This window comes from Bos grunniens, chromosome 24, assembly GCF_055505025.1.
Source record: "Bos grunniens cultivar Pamir isolate PY7600 chromosome 24, Bosgru_T2T1.0, whole genome shotgun sequence".
NCBI lineage: Eukaryota > Metazoa > Chordata > Mammalia > Artiodactyla > Bovidae > Bos > Bos grunniens.
The window spans coordinates 58,685,730-58,710,538 of NC_141188.1; the positions used below are offsets into that span (position 1 = coordinate 58,685,730).

Here is a 24,809-nt window from a genome sequence, read left to right on the forward strand (position 1 = left end):
AAGGGTCGTGGCTAACAGTTACTCACTAACGGTCGCTTGCTTGGGGGAGGGGCGCACTGTGGCACCAACCAGTGATGGAGCAGGGCTACTACAGCTCGTGTTCACCTCCCTGCCACTGCACCTGGAGCAGAAAGGTGAGACTCCAGAAAGAGGCGGGTCTGAAGAAGTACCCAGCCGCTCCGGCATCCTTGTCCTTCCTCACAGGAGCGAGGTATGCAGGCAGTGGAGATCATGGTAGCCACATAGAGACCGTTGAAAGGTATCCCTGTCAGACGTCACAGGCGCCCTGGGCTCAGCCTGCCACTGGCCCCCCAAGCCAGCCCATGACTGATGAGGTGGCCCCAGATCTGGCGCCCCAAGAGAGGAGTTCCCGCCTGCCTGCTTGGACAGCGGGTGGGTGGCAGGGGTGGGCCAGCCTGGTGGACTAGGCGCGGCCCTGGGCAGAGAGGTGTGGGGGAGCAGCCACTGGCTTAATGCAGGCTGGCACCACGGAGGGAAGGGCCCATCATGCCTCGGGTTGGGGCTGAGGAGGCCCCCGCTACAGCAGGATAGTTGGACTTCTCTCTCAGCTCCTCAGGGCTCCCTCAGAATTCTCAGAGACCTGGTGGAAACTAACGGCTGCTCATGATTTAAACTCTGGAGGTTCCAGAATGTCACTTCCACTGCACTCTACTGAGGAAAGTGAAAGTGAAGTCACTCAGTCGTGTCCGACTCTTTGCCACCCCATGGACTGTAGCCTACCAGGCTCCTCTGTCCATGGGATTTTCCAGGCAATAGTACTGGAGTGGATTGCCATTTCCTTCTCCAGGGGATCTTCCCAACCCAGGGATTGAACCTGGGTCTCCTGCCTTGTAGACAGACACTTTACCATCTGAGCCACCAGGGAGGTCCCTACTGAGGAAGGAAGACACGGAAAGCCAACCCAGGTTTAAGGGGTGATGTCAGTTGGAGGAGAAGCAAAGTATGTGCAGCCATCTTGAATCTATCACACCTACCCTGCCCCTAAGAATAAAATTGCCCCTAGCAGGTCCAGAGGGTTTTCAGCCTCATAAGATTTAGGTGCTTAATCAGAGTTTAGGTGCTTAATCAAGGGCACAGGACTTTCTCCTTCATGCCCATAGCACCTGACCGAAATGCTAGTGACTTAACTCTAATGGCTAAATCCTGGGGTCTGTTTTCTTCTTATCCCTTGACTGTCTATTCCTCACTCTTCTACTTTTTGTGCATGTGTGTGTGTGTGTGTTGTGTTCAGTCATGTCCGACTCTTTGCGACCAACTAGACTGTAGCCCACCAGGCTTCTCTATCTGTGGGATTTTCTAAGCAAGGATACTGCAGTGGGTTTCCATTTCCTTCTCCAGGGGATCTTCCCAACCCAGGAATCAAAGCCACTTCTCTTGCATCTCCTGCATTGGCAGGTAGATTCTTTACCACTGCACCATCTGGGAAGCCTCTACTTTTTGTATTACTAAAAAAAATATGGTGTTTGTCTTAGTCCATTTGGGCTGCTCTAACAAATATACCAGAGACTGAGTAGCTTAAACAACAAACATTTATTTCTCACAGCATAGAGGTTGGGAAGTCCAAGATCAAGACACTGGTGGATCTGGTTTCTAGTGAGGCTACACTTTCTGGTTTGCAGGAACCTGTCTTCTTTCTATGTCCTCAGGTGATGGAGAGAATTAGATCATTATTCCTCTGGTGTCTCTTCTAATAAGGGCATTCCTCGTATTTATAAGGGCTCCAGCCTCATGGCCTAATGATCTGCTAACAGCTCCACCTCCAAAAACCATCACATTGGGGGTTAGACTTCAGCATATGAATTTGGGGGGTGGGGCACAACCATTAGGTCTATAGTAGAATTCTTTTTCATCATGAAGTAACATATGCTCATTGTAGAAAATGTGTCACCATGCCAGAACCTGGAGAAAACCACAAGTAACATATCTTTCTTCTGTGCATGCATATTTATATTTGCAGTTTACTTTACTGGGATCACATTATATAGAGTTCATGTCTTGTCTTTTAAATAAACAATTCATGACCATTTTCTTAAGTGATTAAACACTTCTTGCATTATTTTTAATGCTCACATGTAGTTCTATCACATGGAGTGTCGTATTTTAACTATTTCCTATTTATAATTCATTTAGGTTTTTTTTCCAATTTTGACTTTGATAAGTAGTACTCTGAACAGCCTCAAACATCAAAATATTGTCCATGTTTTTAGTTATTTTAAGGGAGATTCTGAGAGGTGGAATTTTGGGGTCAAATCTCCTACCTTGAAATTATCCTTCCCTTGACTTCTGGGTCATTTTTCTCTTCAGGATCCCATTATGTTAAATAATTGGTCCTTAACAATCAGCCTTCATCTTTTCCTCTGCATAGAGCTGGTTGTTAAAACCATGAGACCTGGTAAGAAAGGCCTAGGAGAGCTTAAAATCCTAGGAAAAGAAATAAAAAGATTATTTCAACTGGCAAAAATGCATTCCTAATATACCCAAAGAAGTCAACACAAACATTAGTAAGGACTACTTAAAAGTTCATTAATATGTCTGATTATGAGAGCCATCTTCAAACTTCAATATCAGATGTAAAAAGAAAATACAATTAAAATAGTCTAGTGCTCCTAAAATTAGGCAAAAATATAACTGAATCATCCAAGCAGTTGGGGTAAAACACCATGTTCTTTCAAGGAGGAGGAAATGCTGTAAAGATACTAATTCTCTCCAATTGTAAATCAGTTTTAACTCTATTCCAATTAAAATTCGAATTGCATATTTTTCAGAACTTCATATAATAAGTGTAAAATTCATCTGGGAAAATAAAGAGAATGCTTATAAAAGGAACAGTGAAAGAGAACAAATTTTACCTGAACATCGATTTTATTGTAACATGGAAAGAGTCAAAATAGAATCTTGGGGATTGATTCTGAAACGTAAGCCTAGACCAACAGAACAAAATAGAAATGGAATAGATTCTGAAAGAAACATAAAATCTGGACTATGAAGAAATCAAACAAAACAATGAAGAGATATTCTTAAAATAATGATATCTGTGGGGCTAGAGATCAATAAGTAAAAAAATTAATTGAGCTCACACTTCAAATCAGGGATATTAAAGAGCCAAAAATTTTAAATTGTGAAGATTAACAAAAATAGAATACAGAAAGAGATAATTAAAGAAGTGGATGAACAAACATTTTTCAGGCTATAGAAGTATTTGCCCTCCTCAATAAAAGACAATTTAAACAAATTCTAGAAAATCAGAGGAGAAACCTAGGGAAGGCTATTCTATATGTCACTTTTATTTCTTTTTAATGTCACTTTTAAATGAGAGAATTTATTTCATGACCTGAAAAGTTCTAGAAATTATCATACCGCTGGGTCCCTGGAAGCCATGGCTCCTTCTTTTCAGGAGAATGATATGTATGTGGAAGGGTTAAAACCTGCCTGCAGACCTTCCCCCTGGTAACAGAGAACCTGTCCAACTTCAGATGAAAGTGAAGTCGCTTAGTCGTGTCCGACTCTTTGCGACCCCGTGGACTGTAGCCCACCAGGCTCCTCCGTCCATGGGATTCTCCAGGCAAGAATACTGGAGCGAGTTGCCATTTCCTTCTCCAGCAGATCTTCCCAACCCAGGGATTGAACCCAGGTCTCCTGCATTGCAGGTAGACGCTTTAACCTCTGAGGCACCAGGGAAGCCCCTAACTTCAGGTACTGACACAATTCTTGATGGTCAAGTTCATGTCCAGGGATTTCATTTCCAAGATAAAGTGGCTACTACCCCAGGAAAGTACAGAGACCAGCACAGAGGTCTGTGGGGCCACATTTCTGAGGCAGTCAGGGAGCTAGAGGGCTTCCCAGGAGGAATTAGCGGTAAAGAATGAAGTTAAAGTTGCTCAGTCGTGTCCAACTCTTTGTGACCTCAGGGACTATACAGTCCATGGAGTTCTCCAGGCCAGAATACTGGAGTGAGTAGCCCTTCTCCAGGGGATCTTCCCAACCCAAGGATTGAACCTAGGTTTCCCGCATCACAGGTGGATTCTTTACCAGCTGAGCCACAAGGGAAGTGCGTGCCTGCCAGTGCAGGAGATGAAAGAGATGGGAGTTCAATCCCTCGGAGGGGAGATGTCCTGGAGGAGGGCATGGCAACCCACTCCATTGTTCTTGCCTGGAGAATCCCCTGGACAGGAGCCTGGCGGGCTACAGTGTATAGGGTGGCAAAGAATAGAACACAACTGAAGCGACATAGCATGCATGCATGCAGGGAGTTAGAGAGCAATTGAGGACCCTGTCTGTGGATAACAGGGAGGGCCTTGGAGGAAAATTATGCAACTGGGATTCAGGTTCAGATTGTTTCTATATCATGCTTCTGAGATTCCAGGGGTGACCATGAACTTCAGGCACAGCCTGGGTAGAGAAGCTTTGTTGCGGAGAGGATCTGACCATCATTAACCAAGACTAGGAAGCCACATGCTGACTAGGTGTGCATCCTGGAGAATTCAGGGTGGAGCTGTCAGCAGTTTGGGGAACCAGGGTGGATCACACTCAGGTTGATCCCAGCAGTAATTCTGTGCCTACCAGAAGGCAGGACATTAACCCTTTATCCATTTCTATTATAGTTTGAAAAGGGGAGAGAAAAGTGGAAAAGATACCCTGTATCATTTCCCATCTCCATGGGCCTCTTTAAAAATGCAACAGCTTTACCTCTAAGAAAAGCAAATATTTTAGGAAACCTGTTTATGTATCAGATATATCAGATACATTCTTAACACTGTGTGTTCTAAATTGGGATTCTATTTTAAATACACACAGTGGAGCCAATACTGCTACCCCATGGATTGTAACCCACCAGGCTCCTCTGTCCATGGGATTTTCCAATACTGAAGCGAGTTGCCATTTCCTCCTCCAGGGGATTTTCCTGACCCAGGGATTGAACCCTTGTTTTCTGTGTCTCCTGCCTTGCAGGAGGGTTCTTTACCCACTGAGCTATCAGGGAAGCCCTATATTATGAGACCCCTTTGGTAAAACTATCTGTAAGCAAATAATCACTAAATAAATCTGCCTCTAGATCTGGATTTTCATATTCTAGATCGGAGTTGTCTGTGAGAAATGCTCTCTACAGATTTATCTTCTGTTCAAGTTTGAATTCATCTGTATCCATGCAACCTTTAGAATATTACTTCTGTAACAAGTCCCTGGAGAAGGCAATGGCACCCCACTCCAGTACTCTTGCCTGGAAAATCCCATGGATAGAGGAGCCTGGTACGCTGTAGTCCATGGGGTCGCTAAGAGTTGGACACGACTGAGCGACTTCACTTTCACTTTTCACCTTCATGCATTGGAGAAGGAAATGGCAACCCACTCCAGTGTCCTTGCCTGGAGAATCCCAGGGACGGGGGAGCTTGGTGGGCTGCCGTCTATGGGGTCGCACAGAGTCGGACATGACTGAAGTGACTTAGCAGCAGCAGCAGCAGCAACAAGTCCCCCAATGCATATGCTATACCAGTCCAACTCCAGCAACAACTTTAGCTCATTTTTTTGTCTTTCATCTATACTTGAGAAACTGTAGCTATCTTACTTTACAGAGGCATGTTCTGTTTCTTGGACAAGGCTTAGGGCTTTACACAAAGGATACACATGGTAATTCTCACATAAAAAGAAGCTCAGTCTCACTAGTAATCAGAGAAACGCAAATTAGTGTCCCCTGGACACCTGTCTCTTCCCTGTTTACGTTCTGGGCTAGGCAGCTGAGAAGTCTGTGAAGAGAGACCTCAGGGCACCTCTCTTTAAGCAGAGCTATGCATATGCACCTTAATGGCAGACTGGGCCAACATTCAAAACCTGTTGAAACAAATGCTCAGTAGTTTTAATTTGTGGAAAGGAAATGTTATTTGGAAAAAATATAGTTCTTAATGCTCTGAAATCTTTTTACACTGTGGCAGGGCTAGAGCGCTGGAGAAAGCACTCTGAGATCAGAAATCCAGCCACGTTATTAGTAATTCATTTGCTTTAGCACATATGGGAGATAATGCGTTCCTTGGCCTGTGGTCCAGGTGGTCAGCTCTGCCAGCAACAATTTGGAAGCACTTTTGAGCCAAGGGCCACGTGGCTGCCCTTCTGCTGCAACTGCTAGAGCAGCTGGGTTGGAGGCTTCTGCTTTTGCCCTGGTTAAAGCAAATTTCCAAGTTTAGCTGACAATAGTGTACTCTGCAGCCAGACCCATTGCATACATATGGGAATGCTCTTGGCCAGCCCTTCTTGGAGCAATGGCCCATTTTCATTTTCTACAGAAGACCCGACTGAACTCAGGTCTCACATTCTCTAAACATCACATGGCATCAGGGCCATAGGGTAGGGTAGGGCACAAGTTCAGTTCAGTTCAGTTGCTCAGTCATGTCCGACTCTTTGCAACCCCATGGACTGCAGCACGCCAGGCTTCCCTGTTCATCACCAACTCCTGGAGCTTGCTTAAACTCATGTTCATCTAGTCGGTGATACCGTCCAAGCATCTCATCCTCTGTCATCCTCTTCTCCTCCTGCCTTCAATCCTTCCCAGCATCAGGGCACAAGAACCACATATTAAAAACTAGAGTGGATTCCTTGCCTTTTCAGCATATTCTGTGCCAGGTTATAAACATGAGTCCACTAAAATAGGAGACAATAATGCTTAGTCAATTTACATGAAGCATAAATTTTACTTATTCATCTCAATTAGGCTAATCGTGTAATCAATCTGCCAGACATCAATATTTACTCAGTGTATCTTCAGTTGTCAGTGGTAATGGAGGAGAGCAAGGATACCCAACACAGAGATAGCAAACAGATACTTGTCACTGACTGATTAGTATACAAGTTAGTGGTTGATCAAAGAAAATGTTGGACCCATAGATATTCAATAAGTACTTTTCACTGATTGAGTGTTATACATATTAGTGGCTGATTTAAAAAAAAAAAAGAAGAAAAACAACCACTAGTTCATCTGCAGACTTATTATCTCATGGTTGATGTGCCCTTCTTTTGTTTTGCTCAGGCTGGTATTGAAATGAGTTTGCGTTTTTCAGTATACACCAATTAATGCTACAGAGAAGTGGCCGGGAAGTGTGCTATGTAAGAAGAAGAATTGAATTTGGAATTAGCATTGCCAGATGGTTCAGTGGTAGAGAATCCTCCCACCAGTGCAGGAGACACAAGAGATGTGGGTTCAGTCCCTGGGTGGGGAAGATCGCCTGGAGTAGGAAATGGCAACCCATTCCAGTATTCTTGTCTGGAGAATCCCGTGGACCAAGGAGGCTGGTGGGCTACAGTCCATGGAATGACAGAGAGTTGGACATGACAGAGAGACTGAGCACACACACACACACACAGTGTTTTGCTGGAGAAGGGCAAAGGCAGCTGGTTTTTTCACCAATGCATAAACCTGCTTTGCTCATATGATCCTAGCATTCTGATGCCAACATGCAAAAAAAAAAAAAAGCCCTTCATAAAATGGATAAAAGTCCCTTTTATCACTTCCCCTAACAGGGTAGTGAAAGCTATGATGTTACCATCAAGATGCCCTTGACGTGGTCATCGATGACTTGATCTATCAGGAACCAGTGCCATTCAAGTGCCCATCAAGTCATCCCTGTTGAAGGGCAGGATTGAAGTCATTCTCGTCCAGAGTCTAGCTGGAGGAGAGGAGGGAAGAATCCAGACTCTAGACATGTCAACTCAAGAGTTCACCAGGATGGTGGTAAGTGCCTGCCCTTCCATGAAGCTTTGCTCAGCCATCTTGCCTCCCCAAAGTCCCTCTTCTGTGATCTCTCTCCACACCATTACTTTGCACCCCCTCTTGACGTTTACTGCTGTGGAACATTATTCTGTACTGGTTTCATGAGTATTGATCTGTACTTATTCATTCAGTACTGGGAGAGATTGGATGGTCAGGCCTCTGAAGACATGATGCATACATGTGTGCTAAGTCACTTCAGTTGTGTCTGCCTCTGTGTGACCCTGCAGCCCACCAGGCTCCTCTGTCCATGGGATTCTCCAGGCAAGAATATTGGAGTGTGTTGCCATGCCCTCCTCCGGGGGATCTTCCCCACCCGGGGATCGAACCCCGTCTCTTAAGTCTACCTGCACTGGCAGGCAGGCTAACTGCTAGCACTACCTGCGAGGCCTGAAAGCATGGTTCTGGGCTCATGTTTCAGTGATGTGCTGCCAGCTGGGTTGCAGACTGAGATTAGCAGACACAGTGTTGATGAGGGTGTGCTCTTGGGATGGACACCCATGGAATGGAATAGAAGGAAGCAGCACTGGGTGGGGGAGGCGGGGTGGCGGGCTAAGCCAGATGCTGTCCCACTGAAGGCCCCAGCCAACCCCATGGGGGCCCTGGGGCTGAGATGGCCTTTCAGAGCTGCCTTGAGTTGGGATCAGGGAGGCAGGCCTTTGTGCCTCTGCATCCCATCAGTCATTAAATGCGGGCTGTTCCATAAAGGAAACATGACCCTGGGAGAGGCAGCTCCCTTTGGCCGAGGCAACTCCCAAAGGGGCTGACAGCTGAGGGCCGTCTGCCGGAAGGAAACACTTTCGGCAGCTGGGGAAAAAGTCCTTCACTTCTGAAGAGGGATCTCAGTGGTATGACACAGCATGCACAAGGATGAAATATAATACACTCAGGGAGCACTCCAGATGTAGGGAACAGCAAATACAACAGCCCAAGATTAGAGTTCTCTGGGTGCAGGCGTGCAGTGGGAAGGAGACATACCAAGGCGTGAGAGAGAATGTGCTGGAAGACAAGGAGAGGCAGCCTCTGGCCTCTGAGTTTCACATTTGTTCCAGTAGCAATGGGAGCTATTTGAGGGCTGTAAGCAGGAGAGTAACAGGATTTATTTACTCTTTCAAAGATCACTCTGGCTGCAGCGTGTTAGGTGGGGAAACAGTAGGCGCAATTGTAGCAGGGAGGGGTGGGACCCCAAAACCTGGATTAGGTGTATGGCAGTGAAGCTGGGAAGAAGCAGTCAAGTTTGGGGTTTAACCTTGGAGGCAGAGCCAGTGGGTCTTGTCGATCAGTTGGATATAGATCTGAGGTTAACAGCAGAGCTCAGGATGGCTTCTAGGTTTGTAGGCTGTCCAGTGAGGGTGATGGTTGGAGCTTCAGGTGGGGGAAGACTAAGAAATATTCTAGGTGTGAGAATGTGTGAGTTGAGGACAGAGGGACAAAGGAGAGTTAAGAATCAATCTGATAGAGCCATTTGCAGCAACGTGGATGGGCCTGGAGATCACCACACTGAGTGAAGTAAGCCAGACAGAGAAAGACAAATACCATATGAGATCACTTGTATGTGGAATCTAAAAGATGATACAAAGGAACTCATTTACAGAACAGAAATAAACTCACAGACACAGAAAACAAACTTACGGTTACCTAAGGGCAGAGGAGAGTGATCAATTAGGAGTTTGGAATTAGCAGACGTGGGCTATTATATATCTAATAAACAAGGACCTACCGTATGGCACAGGAAACTGTATGCAAAGTACTGTAATTACCTGTCATGGGGAAGAATTGGAAAAACAATATGTATAAGAAGCAACCACTGCTGTGCACTCAAACTAGCACAGCATTGTAAATCAGCTCTACTTCGATTAAAAAAGAAAAGAAAGGAATTGTTCTGGACATGGTCAATTTGAGATTCTTGTGTTAGTCTTGCTTCCCCAGAAACAAGCATTGAGACAGGAGTCTGTATGCAGTAGTTTATTTGGGAGCGAATCCAAGGAAACTCAAGTAGGGAGATGGGCAAGTGAGATAAGGAAGAGAAGGGTGTCCTTTATCAAGCAAGTTACTAATGTATAGACAACTGGAGCTTAACATCCCCGGGGGCTCTGGAAGACAGTATGCGTCTCAGACGGGGCCTACCCAAAAGTAAGGTTGCTAGAACGTTTGTCAGCCGCTCCTATGAGTGCTCCTGGAACCATTACCTCTTTGGCATTTCCAGCCTGCTGCAAGCTTGAGCAGAGCAGGCCCTGTTAGCTGGAGAGGGTCCTCCTACAAAGAGGCAGCGGCTGGCAACCAGAAGTCAGGCTGGTAGGCGTTGAAATGGTGTGAGCTGAGGGGATACTGGTGGGAAGGAAGAAATTCAGAGTCAAGACCTAGTTAAGACCCCAGATAACATAAGGAGGCCTGGGGGTATTCAAAAGAGCCAAGTGCAAGGGCCAAACTCTTAGTTCAGTCTAGAGTCACAAAGAAAAGACCAGCGGCTGCATGAGGCAGTGACTGGATCAGAGTGAAGCCCGTGGGCAGAGCTGACTGCCACTGGCACATCTTTTGAAGGCACCAAGTCAATATGAATACTAACTCCCTATGGTTCCAGAATCTCAGTGGATTGATTGGAACTGAATGGATCATCAAAGGATGTCAGAGTTGCTTCTCTGGGGATCTTGCCTGAAGACTGAGTAGGTGACTTTCTCAAGGTCATCCATAGACCTGAGATTCTTTAGGTATCCCTCTTTTACAAATGCAGAAACTGCAATGTGGGAAAAATCTTTTTCTTAGACTCTATACATTATAAAGTTTGCTGGCTCCTCTGCTAGACAGCATGACACACACGAAAACTCATCCAGTAATTTTTCCATGAAGGGGGCCTCCTTATGTTATCTGGGGTCTTAACTAGGTCTTGACTCTGAATTTCTTCCTTCCCACCAGTATTTTATCAATATTCATGAAATATTAAGATAATAAGCTTGTCAAAACATCTCAAACACAAAAGCCACATTCTTCAGAATTCTTTTCTTCTGCCATCATGCTTTAATTCTGTGTCATGACAGTCCAGCTCCAGCTCCCCAGGCAATGGTAATTACTCCGTTACTTAATTGAGGTCCTAATCAGTTAGGATCTACTGTCAAATGCAATCATCTATTTATTTTCAATGGCCCTCTTTACTGAAGCCACAAGTACTGAATGGAAATGTTGGGATTTTCCTACAGGAATAGTTGAATTTAACCTCTCACTGTTCTCTTCTCCTAGCCTCAGGATCATTCTGTGTTTTAGAACCAGTAACTGTTTTCAAGGCGTGGGTCTTTCTTAAACCAAAAAAAGCAAAAGCATTGCAATTTAAATATAAACAGTGTCCAATTGAAGAGATACTCCTCAAGCATCTCCATGACACCCTGGGAGAGTTGCTATTTTCCTCTCAGCTTCAACTCCTGATTTTAGCAATTTCTACTTGGATCCTTTGTGTTTGGCTTAACTTTGTTCTTGAAAAGTGTTTATAATCCTGATCAAATAAACTCCACCCTTTAGGTTCTCATTAACACCCAGTCAGAGATTCTTAACCTGAAGGTCAAGCATAGCCCTTAGAATGCATTGGGCTAAGAATTTACAGGTTGGTTTCAAGGATTCCACGGACTATTTGAAATTACAAAATCTGGTGCGGCTATACGTTTAGGCTTTTCCAGGGTAGAGGTCTTTCCATAACCTAAAACAAAGCTAAATGCCATTTTGTTTTTCTTGTGTATGTGTGTTCAGTTGCATCAGTCGTGTCCCTACTCTTTGTGACCACCCCCCCCCAGACTGTAGCCCACCAGGCTCCTCTGTCCATGGGATTTCCCAGACAAGAATACTGGAGTGGGTTGCCTTTTCATTCTCCAGGGGATCTTCCCAACCCAAGGATCAAACCCACGTCTCTTGTGTCTCCTGCATTGGCAGGCAGATTCTTTACCACTATGCCACGGGGAAGCCCTTTGTTTTTCTTATCCCCATTTTAAAAGAGGTTTCGAAATCAACTCCCTCTAAAAGCAAGTTCCCTTACCAAGTGCTTGATTAACCTCTCTATCCAAAACTCCATTCCCTTTCTTTTCCCTCAGACCACAATCCAGTTTAAAATAAACACTGATCAACTGGAGTCAGATAACTAAAGCTGCTGTAGTCGATAACATCATTAATGTAGTAGAATTGCTCTTATCTTAATAGATGTCATCATTAATGTGCAAACTCAGGTTGTTTCTCCAGAGCAAGATGAGATCCTGGATCCTCGGAGCCATGGACCATCTGGTCAGAGTCGTAAACCAGAGACGCCCTCACTCCCAAAACTATGATTAAGAACCATGACAAAAATGGCACGAGATGATAATTGGCCCCAACCCCTTTGTTCTTTCTTTTTGAAAAACGCTTGGTTCAAAGACCAAGTTGGAATGAATCTGAAGCTTGTCTCCTACTCCCTTGCTCGGCAACCTGCAGTAAATCCCTACTTTGCAGCTAACTCCCACTGTCAGAGCCAGGCTTTCTGCGCTGCAGGCACCCAAGTCCTTTGCTCGTTGCAGTTTTATACAAATAATTTTCCTTTGTTCAGTATTTTCTCTTTAAAGCAGCTCTTCAGGGCATCAGCCGGCTGCTCTCCTTCACTGAACCATCCCAGACTAGCATCTATAAATCTTCCTTTTGCTTTCATACTAGGTAACTCACATTTAATCCTCCAAACCCATACTGTGAGGTGGAAAATTATTTCTCACCCTCTGATTCTTAAAAATGTTTAATTTTTTTTTCCTGGAATGGATTTCATTAAGGGTTTGTCTTTGTCCTCATTTCCTCAGACAGCATTTCCTTCTGTTATTAATGTAAGCGACAAAATGTAGGCGTTTCACCACCTTGTCACCAAGAGAAGTGAGATATTTTCAAATCATGTAACAATTGTTTCGGACATTTTGAAATTAGCTTGTGCACTCGTTACTACTTTTAAAATTAACAGTAATTACTAACTTAGAGCTAGATTTTTTTTTCTTTTTTTTTAAGCACACATATAGCTGTGATTCAAGAACAAAATTCAACTGAGTAAAATTTGAAGAGCTGATTGGCTTTGTTGAACCAGTCGTGAGTCGGCAGCATCCTGACTAGCAAATACAGGGAGGCTCCAAGGGGCGACAGAGAGGGAATGTTTTCAGAGACAGGACAGGAAGCTGTAAATAGGAGAAAAAAAAAAAAAAGGTTTTGTTAGATCATCTCCCTTTTGGGAAAAAAGGGATCTTATAAGGTGGGATACCTCATCTTTCTTTGGGGGATGAAGAAGGTCCATATGACCTCACTGGTGCTGACCAGAAAATTGCTGACTGATCAGCTAAGACTACATTTCTGGGGGAGACTGACACGTCAATTAAATTAGGTATTAAGTCTTGGATTGGTGGCATGGCCTAGCATAACTGACTCCATTTCAGGCCTGTGGTTTTTTTTTTTTTTTTTAAATAATATATGACAAATATATTCCTTGATGTTTTATTAATTGTATTTCAGCATAAATGTTTTCCTTTGTAATCCTATGTGTTTTATGTGTTTAAAAATTTTATTGAGAAAAGGGGTTCATGATACCAAAAAAGATAAGAACCTTTAATTGGAAAAATAGAAGTCCCAGAAAGAAACAAGATAGAAGAGAAATTTAAAGAAATGAAAGAAGAAAAAATTTTTTCCAGAACTGAAGGACATTAATTTTCAGATTGCAAGGGACCTCCATGTATTGAGACCAATAAATGAGGAATTCCACATCAAGATCTAGAATCACAAAGTTGCAAGAACCTATGTGATAAAAATCCCCAAATTCTTCCAAAGAAGAAACAAAATAATATACAAAGAATTAGGAATCAAGAATTCATCAGGTTTCTCATCGGCGGCACTGGAAGCCAGAAGACAACGGTGCAAAGCCTTCGATATTCTGAAGGAAAATCATTCCCAGTGCAGAACTTTACATACAACCAAATCAGCCATCTTAAATGATAGTGAGTGTAGACTGTGAAAGTTTTCAGACAATCCAGGAGTCGAGAAATTTGTCTCTTCCAAAAACACTGATGCTTCTGCTCCAGCAAAATGAAGGGAAAAATCACAAAAGCACAAGACATGGGACCCAGGAGGCTGGTGGTGCAGCCTGGGGAGAAATGAAGCAAATTCCCCAGATCATAGTGAGATCATGCTTGCTCTGTAACCAGATAGTTGAACTGCACAGTCTGAGACAACAGCCCCCACAAGCCTCCCCTCCCTTCTGATACCAACTGCAAGTTTGGGAGGTGCTCACAAAATCACCCTCAGATTTGATCATTCAATAGAGGGGCTCACAATTCACAGAAGACTGCTAGATTCATGGTTACAGTTTATTACAAGGAAATGATCCAAATTAAAGTCAGTGAAGGGAAGAGGCACGAAGGATAGGGCCCAGGAGGGGTCCAAAGGCAGAGCTCTGGTTTCCCTGTGGAGTCACGGGCAGCATGGCCTCCTTCCAGCCACAGTGTGCGGCAATTTACAGGGAGACTGCTGACCAAGGATGCCTGAGCTTTTGGGGTCCAGCGTTCTACAGGGGCTCAAGCATCTCCTGCCCACATGACTGACCTTTAGTCTCCAGCCTTTGTGGAAGTTGGGATAATGCCTTTAGCCTCTAGTTCCTCTCGGATCGGAGCACATGGCCCAAAGCCTCCATTAAGGATCACACCGTTAGACTGTCAGTGGCCAGTGAAGACATCCCATTGGGCAGGACGTACCAGAGGCTGGGAGATCACCTCCCAGGAAGCCAGGGTAAAGGCCAGTCCTCTCTTTTGGTGAAGTGAATTCTTCATTACATGCTCCGCAACGCCAATGAGCTTCTCCGTCATTTCCTACCCTCCAGGTGAGCCTTAAGCCATGCTTGGGGATACACATTTCTCACACAAACGGCACTGATCTTCTCACCCCACCCATGAGCCCCTCGTGCGTCTTCTCTGTGTTGGTGGTGCGTGGAAGGCAGGGTCCAGTCATTGAAAGAGTAAATTCCAGGAACACAGTGATTAAGGCCTTGGGAGTTCTAGAGATGCCACAGTTGGAAGACGTTTTTCTACATTTAGGCTATAAAATTCAGAATGGGAAATTTAACATGTCCAGAAAACAGATCGTTTATGTTTCCCTGCATACTTTAGGCTTCGTAAAGATGACCCACAAAGGACAGTAACAACCTTTGACTGGGTCTGCACTCACAGGCTGCTTAATGGGTGATGCAGCATCATGAATAAATAGTATTAGAGACGTGCAGAGGCAGGAATATCTGTATTATTTCAGTAAGAACGGGTTCTGAAGAGCCATAGCATTGTGAGTAATAGTCTTGTTACCTTTTCTTTCATGATAAGAGATATAAATTTAGCCAAGGATAGTGCTTTTGACAATAAAGAACAGGAAGGGACACCCAGGAAGAAATCCCACGTGTAGTGTTTGAAGAGTCAGCACATAGTTAAATAACTTCTCTATCAGTTCATCTGAGCATTTAGTGATATATCCTATGTGTGATCATATACTGATAAATTCTATCTGTGCTTATGAATTTTGTGATTCATTTTCTAGTCAAAAATTTTATGTAGACAGAGAACGTGCAGGAATTGTTTTCCTGGCGTCCCACATACACAGGGGCAATCCTCCTCTTGACCTGTCTTATATCTAACCTGCTGCTGTCCCTGAAAAATCAGTCTTTTCTCCATGAAGCCTGTCTCATGGTACCTGAGACCAAGATCTAGGTATTAGTTGAGTCTGATGAAATTACAGCCTTGAACTTGGGAGTTATGGTTAACAGTGTCAGTCTTTTATCAGCCTCACCATCTGTAGTGGATAACTGTCCAACCCTCTATACTTTCTATTACTACCTCACCTCTCCTGAGGTGTCTCTATTGTGTATAGCTGTGGGAGTTGGTGATTATCGCTATGGAAATCGAAGGAGCCACATGCCCCTTGTTACCTGAATAGAATCACAGGACTTAGCCGCAGCGTGCTTTCCCTTGGGAATGTGAATCTGGAGCAAGTATCACAGGCCGTTGATAGTTGGAGGTGATCCCAGAGACAGTTGTGTGCCATGGACTTTCTGCTTGGTTCCTATTGTCTCACCCTCCTGAATTTCCTTTGCTTTTGATTGTTCCCAAGGTAAATTTCATCATCTCCCTGTTACTTTGTGAGCCTCCAGCATTCGTGCGGTAAATATTTCTTTACAAATTTCATGTAAGATTGCCAGGATTGATTTTGTTTCTTAAGAAAAACAATAATACTGACTGAATCAGAATACTATTTATTTCTTTTTTCCCTTTTAAAAAAATACTTATTTTTTACTGACTTGTTTGGCTGTGTTGGGTCTTCGTTGCGTCGTGAGGACCCTCACTGTGGCGCACCGGCTCTCTAGTCGCAGCCTGGAGGCCCAGCAGATGTGGCACTCGGGCTTAGTCGCTCCTCCGCGTGTAGGATCTTACTTCCCCCACCAGGGAGCAAACTCGCTTCCCTGCACTGTGAGACGGATCTTAGCCCTGGGCCACCAGGGAAGTACGGACACTGTTTATTTCTGAGTTTGTTGTTGTTGTTGTTTTGGTATCAAGAAAAGTTTGTTAAGTTTTTACAAATGATGAAAATTTCACAACTTGTTTGCAATCTCAGGCTACACTTATGTAAAGTCTACCAGATGCTTGAGAGTAGAGGCGTAGGAAATTGCCACTTCAAAGTCAAAGCTTGTAAAATATATAAGAACAAGTCATAATCCTTTTGGTGACTGTTTAATTTTGGATGTGTTAATAAACAGCTTTCTCAACCACTTTTAATTTTTGCTGTTCGTAGAAAATAATTTCCAAATATAATATTGTGAAACGTTCAGTGATATAAATAAGAAGAAACTCAAAACTCTCAGTGCTCATTCCTGACACTTATTTACTCAAAGTTTTAAAACAACTGATGATATTTTAAACTGCATATTAGGGATAAACGTCATTTCATTTTTATTCTTGGTACATTATTACAGATTATTTACATAAGTATATTAATAAAGACACTGAGATCAGCATAAAACAGATTCCTCTTTTGGCACAGTTAACACATTGGCAGTCTCCATTATGTTTAAATTTGTTACTATCACATCAGAGTATATGTGAGTGTGTATTTTTACAGTTCTAAAACAATCAAGTTTTTTTCTTCCAGTTTTATTGAAATAAGTTGACATATAGCACTGTGTAAATTTAAGGTATACAGCATGATGGTTTGACTTACATCATGAAATAATGATTGCAAAAAGTTTAGTGAACATGCAGCATCTTGTAAAGATATAAAATTAAAGAAATAGAAAAAAGCATTTTTTCCCTGTGATGAGAACTCTTCAGATTTACTCTTAACAACTTTCAAATATAACACACAGCAGTGTTAATTATGCTTTATCATGTTGTTTATTATATCCCCAGTACTTATTTATCTTATATCTGGAAGTTGCACCTTTTGACTTTTTTCATGTAATTTCCCCGTCTCCCTTCCCTTGCTTCTGGAAATCACAAATCTGGTCTGTTTTCCTGTGACTTTTTGGTTTATGAAGTATAACTGGTCTATGAGCAGTATGTTAGCTCCTATTATACAACGTAGTGTTTTGCTATCTGTACATTTGAAAATGATCACCATGATGAATCTAGTTATATGTCACCATACAAAGATATTACATAATTATTGACTATCTTCCCCACACTGTACGTTTCATACTCGTGACTCATTTGTTTTGCAACCAGGAGTTTGTATCTCTTAATCTCACTCACCTGTTTCCCTCACCCCCCAATCTCCTTCTTCTAACAACCTCCTGTTCTCCGTATCCATGACTCTGCTGCTGCTGCTGCTAAGTCACTTCAGTCGTGTCCGACTCTGTGCGACCCCATAGACAGCAGGGATTCTCCAGGCAAGAACACTGGAGTGGGTTGCCATTTCCTTCTCCAGTGCAGGAAAGTGAAAAGTGAAAGCGCAGTCACTCAGTCATGTCCAACCCTCAGCGACCCCATGGACTGCAGCCCACCAGGCTCCTCCATCCATGGGATTTTCCAGGCAAGAGTACTGGAGTGGGGTGCCATTGCCTTCTCCAATATCCATGCCTCTGTTCCTGTTCTATTCTGTTTGTTCATTTGTTGTAGGTTTTAGATTCCACATATAAATGAAATCATTCAGTATTTGTCTTTATCTGACCTATTTCACTTAGCATAACGCCCTTTAGTCCATTCCTATCGTTGCAAGTGGCAACAGTTCATTCTTTTTATAGCTGACTTATGTCCCATCGCGCGCGCATGTGTGTGTATTATATACACACCAACTCTTCAGCCATTAGTCTACGACAGGCACTTAGGTTGCTTTCATATCTTGGCTATTGTATAATTACAATTCTGCAATGAACATTGGGACACGTATTTTTCTGAACTCGTGTTTTTGCTTTCTTTGGCTGGATACCCGGGAGTAGAATTTCTTCACTGTATCCTAGTTCCATTTTCAGTTTTTTGAGGAACTTCCACGGTTTTTCATATTCGTTGCTCTAATTTACATCCCCACTAACAGTGCAGGAAGGTTCCCTTTTCTTCACATTGTCTTGTCAACTCTCACTTGTTGTTTTTTCATACTGGCCGTACTAAAGATGTGAGGGGATATCTCATCGTGATTTTGGATTGCATTTCCCTGATGATTAGTGATGTTGAGCGTCTTTTCATGTGCCTGTTGGCCATCTTATGTCTTCTTTGGGAAACTGTCTTTCCAGATCTGCTGCCCATTTGTTAATCAGGTTGCTTGTTTTTTGATGTTGAATTATAGTTTTTTTTTTTAATATATATTTTGGATATTAGCATCTTGTAGGATGGATCTTTTGTAAATATCTTCTCCCATTCAAGAGGCTGCCTTTTCAGTTTGTTGATAGTTTTCTTTGCTGTGCAAACACTTTTTAGTTCAACATAGTCTCATTTGTTTATTTCTGCTTTTGCTTCCCTTGCCTGAGGAGACATATCAAAAAAAAAAAAAATTACCAAGACTGATATCAAAGAATGCAATGCCTATGTTTTCTTCTAGAAGTTATGGTTTCAGGTCTTTAATCGATTTTGAATTTATTTTTCTATATGATGTGAAAAAGTAGTATAATTTGATTTTTTTGCAGTTAGTTGTCTGGTTTTCCCAATACCATTTATTTGTTTGTTAAAATTTCCTCCAAAATGTTTAAAATAAAATTTATTTTATTTATTTATTCATTGACTGCACTGCATGGCACATAGGATCTTAGTTCCCCAACCAGGCATTGAACACATGCCCCCGCTTTGGAAGGGCAGAGTTTTAACCACTGGACCACTAGGGAAACACCCGCAAACCCCAGAACAAATGCTGACACTCTTCATACTCTTTCCATTATGGTTCATCACGGGATATTGAATATAGTTCCCTGTGCTATACAGTAGGACATTGTTGTTTATCCTGATACTATTTGTCGAATAGGTTGTCTTTTCCTCCATTGTATATTCTGGCCTCTTTTGTCATAGATTAATTGCCCATATACGTGCTGGTTCACTTCTGGCCTCTCTTTTCTGTCCCCTTGGTCTATCTGTCTGTTTTTGTTCCAGTACCATACTGTTTTGATGATTATAGCTTTGTGGAATAGTTTAAAATCAGGGATCATGATACCTCTAGTTTTGTTCTTTTTTCTCAAGACCGTTTTACCTATTTGGGGTTGTCTGTGTTCCCATACAAATTCTAGAATTATTTGTTATAGTTCTGTAAAAAATGCCATTGGTATTTTGATAGAAAATGCATTGAGTCTATAGACTGCTTTGGGTATTATGGTCATTTTAACAACATTAATTATTCTAAATCAAGAGCATTAGCCATCTTTCCCTTTGCTTGTGTCATTTTCAATTTCTCTCATCAGTGTCCTATGTAGTTTTCCAAGTATACATCTTTTATCATCCTAGTTAGATATCTTCTTCTGTATAAAATTTTAAATTGTACTTTTCTAGGCTCAGAGAAGGCAAGGGCACCCCACTCCAGTACTCTTGCCTGGAAAATCCCGTGGACAGAGGAGCCTGGTGGGTTGCAGTCCATGGAGTCGCTAAGAGTTGGACACGACTGAGCAACTTCACTTTCACTTTTCACTTTCATGCATTGGAAAAGGAGATGGCAACCCACTCCAGTGTTCTTGCCTGGAGAATCCCAGGGACGGGGGAGCCTGGTGGGCTGCCGCCTCTGGGGTCACACAGAGTCAGACACAACTGAAGTGACTTAGCAGCAGCAGCAGCAGGCTTGGATAAAGTCCTGCTTCCTGCTGATACTTTCCCTGTGTTCAGCACAAGGGGAGTCTCTCTTCCATGTGCTTAAAGCAACTATGTCCCTTCCATGATAGAACAAGAAGCAAGATGGGGCTTTCCCTGACTGTTCACCATTTGGACTTGGGTGTTTTTATTTTATTTTATCTATTATGCATGTTCTGCTCCCACATGTGTTTTAAGCTCCTTGTGGGTCTGAGCTAGTTCTTGCACAGAAGCTCTGTTTGTCACTCGATCAGTGTCAGGCTCCACTTTTGCCCTCAGACCCATCTTTGCCCACTTACTGCAGTTCCCAATTCTGTCACCACCACCTCTCCCACTTTGCCTCCACTTCATGCCACATGTGCTATTTTTATCAGAGAGTTTTCTGCAAACAAAGTCGATTTTTTTAATCTTAATTCATTTATTTTAAGAGCATTGGGAAGGAAATGCTTTTCTTTCTCACTGTGGGAGTCAGTGGGATTCAAGTTATCCACATCAACCAAGACCAGCTGGTGTCATGGGAGGCTGACACTCCTGAGCTGAGAAGCACTAATATAAAGTGAGCGGTGAGTTCTCGCTTTGTGTGTTCTTGCTTCCCCAACTCACTTGTGTAAACTTTTGTCCACTCTCTCCTTCATTTTATTGTAGACCTACTTCTCATCATTCTCTGGGCCTTACTTTCCTTATCTATAAAATAAGAGAAGTCTTGCTTGGAAAATCCCATGGATGGAGGAGCCTGGTAGGCTGCAGTCCATGGGGTCACACAGAGTCGGACACGACTGAAGCGACTTAGCAGCAGTAGCAACATTCCTTCTGGTTGCTTCCAGCTCTGACTTTAACCAAAGTGTATGATCACAAGAGTTCATGGTACCCCAGGCATGCACTCCCTTTTACAATCACCACTCAGTGATGAATTGCTGTTTGTCAATTGCCCAGCACAGGCTCACTCATCTTCACCACGGAGGAGGATGACGTCCACTATCCTCCCGCTTCTCGAAAGGCCCAAGTGAGGTAGACAGAGATCCTTTCACTTGCCCAAAGTGTTCAGGGAATATAAGAGGTATGAGCTTGGCTCTACCCTCTAGTTTCCATTGTTTCGATGATTACTGACTTTCTCACATTTTATTTCCATAAAGGGAAGAGAATCCTAGACATGCTAAATATATTTTAGCGTGTAATCCTAGTTTAGGTTAGCTAAAGGGCAACTGAGCTATAAAATCATGCTGAAACCACCCAGAAATCATATTTATTTCAAAAACAGAATATGGGGGCCTAGTAGGGTTGATGGCAATCAGGATATGTGATTGAAAAACTGGTCCTCCTTTTTCCTGGCATCGTGAACTTCTGGAAGCCCCAGCTTTCTCATCCATTAGATGAGAGATTTACTACCATGAAGCTGCTCAGTCACATCTGACTCTTTGCGACTCCATGGACCATAGGCTACCAGGCTCCTCCATCCATGGGATTTTCCAGGCAAGAATACTGGAGTGGGTTGCCATTTCCTTCTCCAGGAGATCTTCCCAACCCAGGGATTGAACCCAGGCCTCCCACATTGTAAGCAGATGCTTTACCGAGAGATTTGGGTAACACTAAATCATCTCCATTTTCTCTCCTACCAATCATCTTAAATATTCACCAAACCTCTTAGTTCTGAAGAAAAAAAAAGTTCAGGAATCAAATTTTTAATTGGTTCTAAAGCTACAAAACTTGAATCAGATTTAAGATTTGGAAATTGCCCTCATATAGTAGTTTTTTTAAAAAAAAATCTTAGGTGAAAAAAATAAATAGAAATTCCTTATAAAGTGAGAGGAAATATACTTCTCCAACATGGTTCATATTAATATATAAAGTCATCATTTCATCTAATGCTATTTCTGCAAAAGTACCTCATATTTCATTCTGAGCATTATTAATGATGAAAATATGTGCCTGCAAATATATTTGGGAAAACTATCGGCTATCTGCCCTATTGGCAACCCTCAACACTTAAACCTACAAGGCTGTTTGAGAATATGTCATATTTCAACACTAAATACTTGGGCCAACTCACCTGTCTAGTCATTTGCTGACAGCAAAGATACAGGGACAACTTGCTATCAGGTTAGCCAGGGTTACACTTAGAATTTAGAAAGCAAACTACTATAGGGGAAGAAAAAAACCTTTTCCTTCTACCCTTCTAGGTTATCAGCTGGGGCTCTGTAACAAAAGATGGATTAACAAGAGAAAAGCACACACAATTATTTAATATAGTTTTCTGTGACATACAGCCTTCATAAGGAAATGAAGACCAAAAGAAATGGCTAAACCTGAGTGTCCATATACCAGGTTCTGTGAAAAAGCTGTGGGGAAATGTGATAGACAAATGGGTATGAGTGAAACAAAATGAGGGAAACTTAGCAAGACCTATTCATTTGGATTTTTCTTGGAGTCCCTCTTTATTGGAGATAAAGATGTTCGTTCCCTCTGAGGATAGGGAAGGCAGCTCTACACTGAGGTCTTCACCCTGCTTTAGGGAAAGGTCAGCGAGTCCCTGCTGCACCTACTGTTTCTCGATTTCCTTCAGCTTGAAATACTCAACATGGCACCATGTTTGCTCTGAACTCCGTCACTGCAAAGCTAATATGCTCATCATCCCAGGAACACTGGAATGGTTCTGTGAAAAGCAATCCTCTGGGATTCTTTGGCATAAGTGAGTGATGAAGCTTGAGCCACTTCTACATTATGGAAAATGAGAGCCCAGGGTTTTATTACTCTCATGTTACAATCACTGCTGGGGAAGGAATGGATAATGAGCAGAGAGTATAATTTTCTCTAAGATCTGTCCCTGTGCAGGAGCAAGTTCAAAACCATCTGCAGCATGAAATGGTCATTCTCTGATGTGTCTTGCAGACCTAGCCTTCCCAATTAACTAGAGTTGAAAAACTGGTTTGAGTTATACATGCTTCTTCTCCACTTTAAGAAAAAACTTACCAAAATATATATAACCTCATTCACTCTGACTAGAGCTGGGTAGACATCTCTTTGACTTATCTATGCAAACAGGTTTTGCTAAGCAACCTAATTAGGTAAAAAGCACAGGGAAAGTTGTGCAGAGGAGGAGGGTGGGACTTTTCCTACTAGAGAGAAATAACTTTTAATCCTGGTTTTTTTTTTTTTTGGCCAGACCACACAGCTTGTGGGACCTTAATTCCCCGACCAGGGATCAAACCGAGGTCCCCTTGCAGTGGAAACTCAGAGTCCTAACCACTGGATCGCCAGTGATGTCCCGTAAAGCCCTTTTAAAAAGCATTGACTTCTTTTACAGCCATTGGTGCACTGATTTGTTGTTGTTGTCATTGTTCATCAAAGCAGATAAATTTGGGGATTACTATTCTAACTACCAAAGATTCATGCTGAATTCCTAGAAACATGACATGCAAGTGGAATTAAAGTCTGAGGTGCTTACAAATGTATGAATCTAGTCTGGGTACTGAATTAAGGGCTTGTGCCTTTTAAGTGAGATGGCAAATTGTCCTAGGGGATTATTAAAAAGCTTCCAGAAATGATAAGCTGCCTGGATTTCCTTCAAAGTAACCTAGGAGAAGGGAGAAGAATGGGAAGATGGATGAAACAAGATTGGCCAAGTGTTGATCACTGTTGAACCTGGTGATGGCTACGTGAGTCTTCACTATGCTCTACTCCATACTTGTTTGAATGTGTCCAGGATGAAATATTTAAAAGTCTTTTCCTTTTTTTCTTTAAAGCTCACAGAGGAAACATGCTCAGGGAATTGAGGAGGATCAGCAAAGACACAGATGACGAGGTGGCTGATGGGAAAGTAGGGCTGGAGGGAGAAAGCAGGCCAGCCGGGCAAGTGTGGGCAGAGACCTGCCTGCCGCTGCCACTTGCTTTTTGCCCCTGCTGGTCGGTCAGGAGGGATCCCGAGAGGTGGGCCAGTGCCTGCTCCTGGGTCAGGCTGGGATGACAGCTGGAAACGCCTTCAGCGCCGCTTGAGACGCTCAGCCATGGACTCCCAGCCATTGTTCTGCAGGCCCACCTCCTTATCAAGTCCCACTCAGCGAATGTTCTAGCTCAGAATATTAACGTTTTAAAAAAACAGGAGCGGTGCTCTCCTTATTTGCATGTTTGTTCATGGCCTTCTCACCGTGGGCCTGTCTGAACGTGCATGTGGAGGGGAGGCGGAGGGGGAATTCTAAGCAGTGAAGGGGGTGTTAGAACAGGGTGAAAAGAGAGAGTTTGTATTCAGCTTCTGGCATCTAAACATTTTTACCCACTTTGTTGAGAAATAAGATTTACATTTTCTTTTTATCTCTTCTGAGAAAAGAGATATCAAAAGCCTGGTCCCTGGCCCAAAGAGTTTTGGATTAGAGGTCCCAGTGGTACATACAGGGGAGAGGAGAAAAAAACAGGCTTCCCACCCCAGCCCAGAGCGGGGAGAAGGAGATGGGGACAGAGGGGAAGGCAGAGGCTAAGATCCTCACTTCCTCTCCCTGCCCCCTCAAGGATTAGGTTGGAGGGCTTCCCAGGAGGTGCTAGTGGTAAAGAATTCACCTGCCAATGCAGGAGATGCCAGAGACAGGGGTCTGATTCCCTGGGTTGGGAAGATCCCCTGGAGGAGGACATAGCAACCCACTCCAGTATTCTTGCCTGGAGAAGCCCAAGGACAGAGGAGCCTGGCGGCCTACAGTCCCTGGGGATGCAAAGAGGCAGACATGACTGAGCACACACAACAGCTTTAGGAATATTTAGAAAGGTCTTGAAATCTAGACGGCAGC

General features: G+C 43.1%; 1 long non-coding RNA gene across 5 annotated transcripts; it reads left to right on the forward strand.

Annotated features, from left to right (window-relative positions):
• LOC147346345 (uncharacterized) lies at positions 1-24,093 on the forward strand. 5 transcript variants are annotated; one of them, XR_015154118.1, is made up of 4 exons: positions 1-134; positions 7,525-7,735; positions 20,466-20,600; positions 23,778-24,093. It is a non-coding gene; the product is annotated as an uncharacterized LOC147346345 (long non-coding RNA). The 5 variants fall into 5 exon arrangements; XR_015154120.1 differs by lacking the exon at positions 23,778-24,093 and adding an exon at positions 23,198-23,578; XR_015154117.1 differs by having other exon boundaries at positions 4-211.
• Positions 24,094-24,809: the final 716 nt, after the last annotated feature.